Source organism: Lygodium microphyllum, chromosome 10, assembly GCF_053477565.2.
Source record: "Lygodium microphyllum isolate KBCC chromosome 10, Lygodium_microphyllum_v1.1.10, whole genome shotgun sequence".
Lineage (NCBI taxonomy): Eukaryota > Viridiplantae > Streptophyta > Polypodiopsida > Schizaeales > Lygodiaceae > Lygodium > Lygodium microphyllum.
Window position 1 is genome coordinate 78,418,637 of NC_141144.1, and position 9,898 is coordinate 78,428,534.

The following is a 9,898-nucleotide window of genomic DNA, read 5'->3' on the forward strand; positions in this document are numbered from 1 at the left end:
AGAGGAGCTGTACTGCTTTTGCGCTCCCAGAGATTGGCCACCATAGCTAAACGGAAAGATATCGCACAGGATTCTGGAGGGAGCGATACTGCACACGCTACCGCCCACGCAAATTGCCATGTCCTGATAAAATTTATTGTGACTGATTAATCGTCGGGAAGGAGTATACAGATTCACACCTTCTTTTTTTTACCATTGTGTCGTCATCAGCAGCCGCAAACCACCGAACATCTCACAGACTCAGTCTGAACGTCTTCACAAGAATGCGTGCAATGCGGATTCCGGAGGGACTGTCTATAGGATGTGTAATACCCCATCTTGTAAAACATTTCATTGGAATCATCATCAGATGTTATCTGTGCAAAGAAGTGGCCGAGTGAAATGGCCTAGAGCTCTTTTAAAAAGGAATATGATCTAGAGAAGAGGAAAACTGAAGCCTCTAGGATTCGTGAGAAGTATCCTAACAGGATTCCTGTAATAGTTGAGAAAGCTGAAAGAAGTGACATTCCAGACATAAATAAGAAGAAATACCTTGTACCAGTTGATCTTATTGTTGATCAATTTGTCTATGTTATTCGGAAGAGGATCAAATTAAATGCAGAGAAAGCAATCTTCATCCTTGTAGACAATGTTCTTCCGCCTACTGCTGCAATTATATCAACTATCTATGAAGTGCACAAAGATGAGATGACTTTCTTTAAGTTACATACAGTGGAGAGAACACCTTTGGGTTGTGCTGAAACTGTACATATGAAGAACATACAATGATGAGGGTGTTCGCAAGACACTGGAGTCATAACATAACAGCATATTCTTGAATTCTTATCATCACCCATAAGTCCAAAACTTATCAAGGGAAAATTGCAAAGGCTAGAACAACGTTGGAAGATAAAGAGTTAATGGATTTTCTATTTTCTTTCTTGGATTCGGGGAGGATGAACTGAATGAACCGATTTCTTCATCTTGAACCCTTGTTTTGTTATTAACAAAAGTTAAACAAAGACTTGGTATCATTTTCTCATCTTGCTTACTTGCATGATGGATCTTCTATCTTGAAATTTATGAAGGACTTCTGAAGTTGCGACTTTGCTTTCGAAACCCTTCGACATCTTTGGTGAACCCGACGTGAAAGCGTCGCAGAAATTTCAGGATGGGAGATACTTCAGCCTCTATTTCAACTTCCTCTACAACTCCAGCTGCCTCTACTTCAGCTCCATCAATGACTGCTGCGTCAAGTACTTCAACGGAGGATCTAAAACAGATTTTGCAGAATATGTCCATGTATATGCAGCTCCAAAATCAGCAAACACAAATGTATATGCAGCAGCAACAACAATTGCATCAACAGCAGTTGTCTCAGCAAAGACAACTCTATTCAGAGCAGGAGAGTGCAAACAGCGCGACTAAGGCTATTGAAGCAGTTGAGAGTGAGAAGAAGCTATTTGACGGGCGTAATGTTTCAGCATATTTGAAGACATATGAGATCAAGATGGGGTTTTTTGGAGTTCCTGCTGGATTTATGAGTAAGTACTTCCTTCGTCTTGTCACACCTGCTTTGAGGACAAAAGTGACTGATCTTTTTATTCAAAATACACATTGGCAAGTTTTTAAGAAGGCCTTGAAAGAAGAATACTTCCTTGAAGACTTTGGTATGGCTACTCGACGGACATTCCGAGAGTGGGTCTACATGCCAAACAAAGGTCTCGCTGCTTCGGAGTTGATTCGAGAATTTGAGGAAAGGTATAGTCAGCTTGATGCTATTGAACAAAGAGCATTGGATGTTGAAAAAGTTGAACTTTTCTTGCAAGCTGCAGATCCTGCTCTTCAAGAAGAATTGGGTGAGCTTCTTGAAGATCGTACGAAGCCTATGGGTCTTAAAACTGATTGGCAGGATGCTCAGGATGCAGTCTCGACTTTGACCAAGAGGAGGATATGGAAGACTCATCTACAGAATGGTTCCATGACACCTACACCATCATCTGCTCCTATGCCTACTTCTATCCCTGTTATTTCTTCTCCTCCTCAGCCAGTTTCTTGGCCTATGCCAGTGCCTACTGTTTCTACTCCACCTATTCCTCCTGTTCCACGACCGATGCCTACACCTTCTGCTCCAAAACCATCCGCTCCATCGGTGCCTACTTCTCTTGATGACATAATCAAAGGCATCACAGATTTGACACTGGAGTCAATCAAAGCGGAGTTGGTGGGTAAGTTGAAGGAGCAGTTTGCTTCGACTGCGCCTGCTACTTCTTCTAGTGCTCCTATTGCACCTAGGAGTGCTCCTAGTGCACCTAGGAGAGATCGGAGATGTATTTGGTGTGATAGTACGGAGCATCAGCATTGCAGGGATTGTGACTCTTTCCAGGATGCAAGGAGGCAGAATTTGGTATATTGGGGGCAAGATGGTAAGATTTGGTTGACTGAGACAAGAGCTCCACTTGCTACCAACTTTGGTAAAGGTGGAATGAAGAAGTTAGTGGAGGACATGGCTGCACGTACTTCTTATGTGACAGCTAGAGGTGATGCTTCTGCATATGGAGTACAGATTGAGAAGGGATCAGAGACTCAGTCCGCACTATGGACTTATGCTATGGAGACTGCAAACAAGGGAAAAATTCAGCAAACTGTTTTGACTAGCGCAGGCTCTAGCATCAGATCAAAGACAGGTTGGGACTCGCCTGTTGACAGGTATTCTATTTATGCTTATTTGGCTAAATCTCATGGTGCAGATGTATTTGTTGAGGAGAAGCGTAAGAGGGATGAAGAAAATCCAAGTGCAGCTAAGAAGACTAGAGGGGGTGAGTTTGTTACTCCACCTACTGCAGGACCGTCTTCAAGACCAGGGCCAGATCGACAGATGGAGGATGCTCAAAAGAGAGAAAAGAGGCAAGAGCCTAGAGAGAGAAAACAACCAGGATTCAGATTGATGTCCGATATTGAGACATCTACAGACATGAAGAAAATCTTTAATGATAAGATACTTGGCAGTGAGGTGACTTTCACTATTTCTGAGATTTTGGGCATCTCAAAAAGAGAGTTTCAGGATCAGTTTCAGGAGGTCTTGAAGAGGAAAAGACATGCATTGGCTACCACTGATACACAGGGAGTTTTGATTAGGGAGTTGGATGAGGATGAGGATGAGGTTATGGTTGATAATGCTTCTATTTTTCCACAGGTAGAGAAGAGGGTTCATCCTATGCATTATGCTGAAATTGATGAGCCTGTTTTGATACCGCGTAGTCACTTTTCGCGGAGCCATTGGGCTAGGGCAACTACAGAGACGATGGTAAAGGTTGGAGAGAAACAGGTGCCTTATGTTGCATTGGTTGATCATGGTTCAGAGATTAATCTCATAGTTCATGGAGTTTATGAGAGTAACAGATGGCCTATGGATGTAGAGCATGGGTGGCGTATGAGAGCCGCCAATAATACTGCAGGTGATTTATATGCTGCTTGCCCTAGTGTCAGGGTTTCTATTGGTGATGTAGAGGAGGATTTTCATTTCTTTGTGCAGGATTCATGCTCTTATCCTATAATTCTTGGTCATCCATTCATTACAGAGATGCGCATGGAAACAAAGGTCATGGATGATGGATCTGCTTATGCACAGATTCGCAGTAAAGATGGTATGAGAGCAGTTCAGTTTATGACTGTATGTGTGAACCATGTTAGAAACAGGGATACTCTCAGAGATGCACCCTTACCCACTGTGAGGGATTCGGGTTTTCATTAGGTACTGCCGTTTCGCGAGACGACGGTGGTACAGAGAAGAGGAGATTGGAGTTCTTGCCTCCTGGCAGCAGTGTTTTCTCCTCCGATTATGTTGGGATTTCAGCAAACAGTTCGATGAGTTATCAGAAGACTTCTAGGTTGCCTAGAGCTACCAGGCAGTATATATGCAGGAAGGAGAAAATTTTGAAAAATGCAGGAATTTTGGAGGATGATGAGCACATAGATGGGATGTATGACAGTGTGATTTGTGCAGATACGATGACAGAGATGGGAGATATGCTGAAAACTGATATGCTGAATTGTCATGGTAATGTATTAGTGCAGTCCCTGGACATGTTTCATGAAATTGCAGATTTTATGTCACAAATTGAGTCAGAGGCTGAGGTAACTCAGCAAAGAGTGTTGAGTGCTGAAGAAATTCAGCAAATAGAGTTTCCAACTGGTTATGATCAGCTTTCAGAGAGACAGAGGGCTGAAATTTTTCAGCCAACAGAGTTTACTGCTGAAATATTTCAGCATTCAGAGTTTGGGGTTGTTTCTATGCAGTCCATAGAGCAGAGGGCTGAGAATATTCAGCCATTGGAGTGTAGAATTGCTGATTTACAGCAAGGTTTATGTAATGCAGAAGAGCATAATGAAGCCAGGGTTGACACGAAATACAAAACTGTGGATAAGAAGGTGAAGCCGGTTGCTGTACCGCTTCCACCTGACAGTGATCAGCAAATAGAGAGGGCTGCTAAACAGCAAATTTTGAGGAATCCGGAGCATATTGGTCATAAATTTTCAGCAGAGACACTTGCTGAATTGAAAATTGGAAATGGTGATTTCTTGTTACCCATAGAGAAGCAATGCTTTCAGGATATGCTTGAGCGTCATGGAAGGGGATTTGCTTTTTTCCCACATGAGATTGGATTTGTGAATCCTGATATTGTTGCTCCTATGGTCATTTTTACTATTCCTCATATTCCATGGAATCTCCGACCTATTCCAGTGCCTAAAGCACACTTGCCAAAGCTGATTGATTTATTGAATGAGAAAATCAGGATGGGAATCCTTGAGCCTTCATCTGCACCATACTCAAACAGGTGGTTTACAGTTCCAAAGAAGAATGGTACTCTCCGATTTATTCAGGACATGCAGCCAGTGAACAGAGTTACTATCAGGAATGTTGGTATAGGTCCAGTTGTGGATGAGTTTGCAGAGGCATTTGCTGGACGCGCCATCTATTCTTTGGGTGATTTGTATTCAGGATATGATCAGTTTCAGCTGGCTTTGGAAAGCAGGGACATAACCACCATGAGAACTCCTATTGGGCTTGTCAGGATGTGTACCTTGCCTCAAGGTGCCACTAATTCTGTTGCACATATGATGAATGCTATGCATAAGGTCCTTCGTGATTACATACCTCAGCTTACTATGCCTTTCTTGGATGATGTGCCCATTAAGGGATGTGCAGAAGAAGAGAAGAATGAGAGCCTAAATGAGCAGGGATGCAGATACTTTGTGGCTGATCATATTTCAACATGTGAGAAGATTTTGGCCAGGCTAGAAGAAGTGAACTTGACACTTTCAGGGCAAAAATATGTTTTTGGAGTGAATGAGGTTGTCATTGTTGGGCATATGTGTGGATATTATGGCAGGTAACCCTCACCTGATAAGGTGAATGCTATAGGCAAGATTGCGGAGTATTGTTCTACTACTTCAGAGGTACGGAGATTCATTGGTGCTTGTGTGTTTTATATGATTTGGATACCTCATTTTGCACACATTGCAGATTGTTTGTATCAGCTGCTTCGAAAGAGGCAGAAATTTTATTGGGATGAGAGTCACACTAGAGCCATGCGGAAATTGAAGAAGTTATTGCAGAATGCTCCTACTCTCAGGAAAGCGGATTATAACTGTGATAGGCCTATTGTATTGACAGTTGACACTAGTCCAATTGGCATAGGTTGGGCTGTGGGTCAAGATGATGCAGATGGAAATAGGTATGCTATTCGGTTTGGGGCGAAAGTCCTAAACGAGAGACAGAGGAGATATCCGCAAATCAAGAGGGAGTTATTGGGGATTGTCACGGCTCTCAAATGTGACAAGGAGTACTTTATTGGAGCTTCAGTTGTGGTAGAGACAAATTGTTTGCCATTGATATGCTCTACTCCGGATATAGCTATGTTGAGATGGATTGCATACATTAAGTCATTAAATCCGGAATTTAAACACATAGCAGGGAAGGATAATCCAGTGGCAGATATGTTGTCTAGAGCCAGATATGATGATGAGGAGACTCTACTTGCAGAAGAGGATGATGCAGAAATTTCAGCCACTATGGTTGATCATGTTTGTCATGTCTATGATATTGTGGCTTTCATAGAAGAACTTTATGTTGGAGATTGGTTGCAGATTGGCAGGTACCTTAGTACACTAAGCAAAAGAGATGAATGGACAGATGAAGAGTTCAAGAAGATCAGAAGGAAAGCCTATGGTTATTTTCTCAAGGACGGATTTCTTTAGAAGCATCCGAAGAAAAGAGGCGGATTACCTTTGCGGGTTGTCTGCGATAGAGAGACACAGTTACAGGTGATGAGGGAGCTTCATGAGAGTCCTTGGGCTGGTCATAGAGGAGTATGGGCTACTTATGAGAAAATCAAGGAGAAATATTGGTGGAAAGGCATATATAGAGATGTTTCTCACTTTGTTGAGACTTGCAGAGACTGCCAGATGTATTCAGTAGTGCATCATAGAGATGAGCTTCATCCGACCTATCCGCTATGCATTCATTATAAGTGGGTAGTTGATTTGGTTACCATGCCTATGGGTTTATGGCAGATGAGATACATTGTTTTGGCTAGAGAGGATCTTACTAATCATGTTGAGGGCAGATCTTTGAGAACGAAGACCACTAATGCAGTGTGTAAGTCCTTATTGGAGGAAATTTTCTGCAGGTATGGTTGTGTGGGTAAGATCACTGCGGATCGTGGTGAATTGGATGCAGATGAAGCTAGGGAGTTTTTCTCTCAGCTAGGAATCAAATTGGCTCTAAGCACAGCATACAATCCAGAGGGAAATGGAAAGAGTGAAAGAGGGCATCCGCCGATAGTGAAAGCATTAGCCAAAGCATGCAGAGGACGGATTGGAGAATGGCCGAGACTTCTACCATTTGCTTTGTGGGCTGATCGTACGACTCATAGTGTTACCACAGGATATATGCCTGCAGAGTTGATGTATGGTCAGAAACCTGTTATGCCGATTGAGACTTGTGCTTTGACTTGGTCAGTTTTACCTTGGCAGGAGGATTTGACGAGAGAGGAGCTCTTAGCTCTTCGGATTCGATAGTTGGAAAGGAGACCTGAGGATATTCAGCTAGCTATTGACAGGTTGAAAGTTGCTAGACTAAGGAACAAGGACAGGTTTGATAGCAGGCATCGCTTGCGGCCTAGAGCAATAGAAGAGGGAGATTGGGTATTGGTCTTTGATAGCAGCCTTGAAAATCAGCATACTGCACTTCGGAAGATGGTGAAAAGATGGTTTGGGCCATGCATAGTCAGACATGTCTTTGATAATGCAACATATGAGCTGACAGAATTGGATGGAACAGTGCTTAGAGTGCCTATTGCTGGAAAAAGAATCAAGATTTTCAAGAAAAGAGATGATGAGGATTATGCATTGGAAGAATTTTCAAGAGAAGAGCAACGACAAGAAACTCCAATGGAAGAGACAGATGATATGACAGATAATCTTGTTGATCTACCGGAAATGCATAATGAAGAGATTGATCTGTTTGTGGATCTTGATGATAATGATCATGGGTAGTTGGCCCATCCGGAGGATGCGCAGGATTAGAGGGGGTGGATGTCGTGCTGCTGCGTATCCGAGTATGACAAAATGCTTGATGCGGGCATTAAATCAAACAAAGTCACCTACTTGTTGACATTCAAAGCTACAAGTTCTCTCGAAGGAGCATGTTTAATAGAGAAAGGCATCCTGGAGGATGACCATAGTAGCAGAGTTTGTCAAAGACAAGTTACTCAATTACATTGTTGAAGATGTGGCATTTCCAATTGCAATAGAAAAGGTTGTTTATCATACCTTTCTGCAGACTGAGAAAGCATTTGCAGAAGCTTGTTCAATTAATCTTGGCTTGTCATCTGGCACAACAGATTTAACTGTCTTAGTGCTCAGAAGAGAGTTGTTTGTGGCCAATGCAAGAGATTGTAGAGCTGTCCTCTGCAGGAAGGGCAAGGCCATTGATATAACAAGGGATCATACGGCCTCATGTTCACTTGAAAGATGGTGAATAGAGTTCCTTAGAGGCTTTGTGGATGATGGATATCTGAATGGACAGATCAATTTTGCAAGAGCCATTAGAAACTGGCATATCAAGGGATTAAAGGAGAGCATGAACTGTCTTCTCAGTGCAGAGCCAAAATTGAGACAAGCTTTGTTGATGACTAAAGAAGACAAGTTTATGATTATTAGTTGTGATGATTTCTGGGATGTGTTTTCAAGTCAGATACTTGACAATAATGAGTGTTTTGAATCATATACCTCAAATATATACAGCCGAAGAGTACTCAGTGGTGAATTTGTGGTTGTGAACAAGCATCTTCTGAATGATCTAACTGACATGGGACTTTGGAACTTAGAGTTCAAGATGGCTCTATACAGAAAGTTCAGCAGATTCGTGATGATTTAAAAGCAGTTTACAGGAATGTTTGGGAGATCAAACAGGGGACCATTGTTGACACAGTTGCAAGACCATATCCATTTATCAAGTTTGATACTGATATTCAGAAGACCAGAAAGCTTTACTTGGACATTTGTGTAAATGAACTTCGTGTGTTTTGTAAGGAGACAAGTGCTCTGTCTCTGGAATTGCCTGGTCTATATGATCAGTCACTCGGTCAGGAAGATCCAAGTTAGATAAATGCTGAAGACATAATGGACATCATGCTGATAATTTTCTCTTCATTGGCTGGAATAATGTGCTTGGGCCTTGTTCTGTACTTCCACTTCAAGGTGAGCAGACAGCAACACAGAGAGAGAGAAACATAGAGATGACTGAGAGAGCCATAGTTATTATACTATACAGGCGAGCAGGCAGACAGTAGCAGCTGGCATTACGTGATTTTGACTCACCATGGATTATTCGCATGGTGCTTGTAGCCTTCTATGCATTGTGGAGCTTGGGCGATTAGTACACAGAGAATAATTGGTAATTCTATCATTGAGTTGTATGCAAAGTCTGGATGCATTAATGAAAAGTATTGCATGTTTAATCAATGGCTGGACTGTGATGTAATGAAATGGGGCTATTGTGAGAAGGGCCGCTTTTCTTATAGAAGGAAAGGGCTGCTTTTCTGGTTTTTTAAAAAAAATAGAGGTTGCTTTTCTGAGCGGAAGGCGAATTTAGGAGGCCACTGGTAATCTGGGAGGGGGAAGAGGAACAGAGCATGAGAGGCAAAAGAGTGTTCTGCAATCGGAAAGAAAGGGACGTTTGATTTAGGTGGGAAGGGGAGGATCGTCGTCTGGATTTTACAGGGCGAGCTCTGCATTCTGTGACTGCGAGGAGGAGTAGGTTTGGACTGGAAGGAAGGTACTCTGCTGCTCGACAAGGAGGAATTATGTTGGTGATGGCGGAAACTTTCTGAACTACGATAGATAAAAAAAATTCTCCCTGGCGACTCTTTTTTCTCGGCTATTTTGACTAGCATGATGCTTCAACTGGGGGAAAGGGGATTGAGGAGATAAGGAGGGAAGAAATGGAGTATTAACGCATCCAAGCGAAGGTATTCTCGGACCAGAAGATGGAATGCAAGAAAGAAGAAGGGTTCAGATCTTTTTCAGATCATCGATAGAGTGCAAGGTCCCAGAAAAAACGTTTTTGAGGAAGAGGAGCTGTACTGCTTTTGCGCTCCCAGAGATTGGCCACCATAGCTAAACGGAAAGATATCGCACAGGATTCTGGAGGGAGCGATACTGCACACGCTACCGCCCACGCAAATTGCCATGTCCTGATAAAATTTATTGTGACTGATTAATCGTCGGGAAGGAGTATACAGATTCACACCTTCTTTTTTTTACCATTGTGTCGTCATCAGCAGCCGCAAACCACCGAACATCTCACAGACTCAGTCTGAACGTCTTCACAAGAATGCGTGCAATGCGGATT

General features: G+C 42.6%; 1 pseudogene; it reads left to right on the forward strand.

The window, feature by feature from the left end:
- Positions 1 to 381: 381 nt before the first annotated feature.
- Positions 382 to 740, forward strand: LOC148030197 (autophagy-related protein 8C-like pseudogene; annotated as a pseudogene).
- Positions 741 to 9,898: the final 9,158 nt, after the last annotated feature.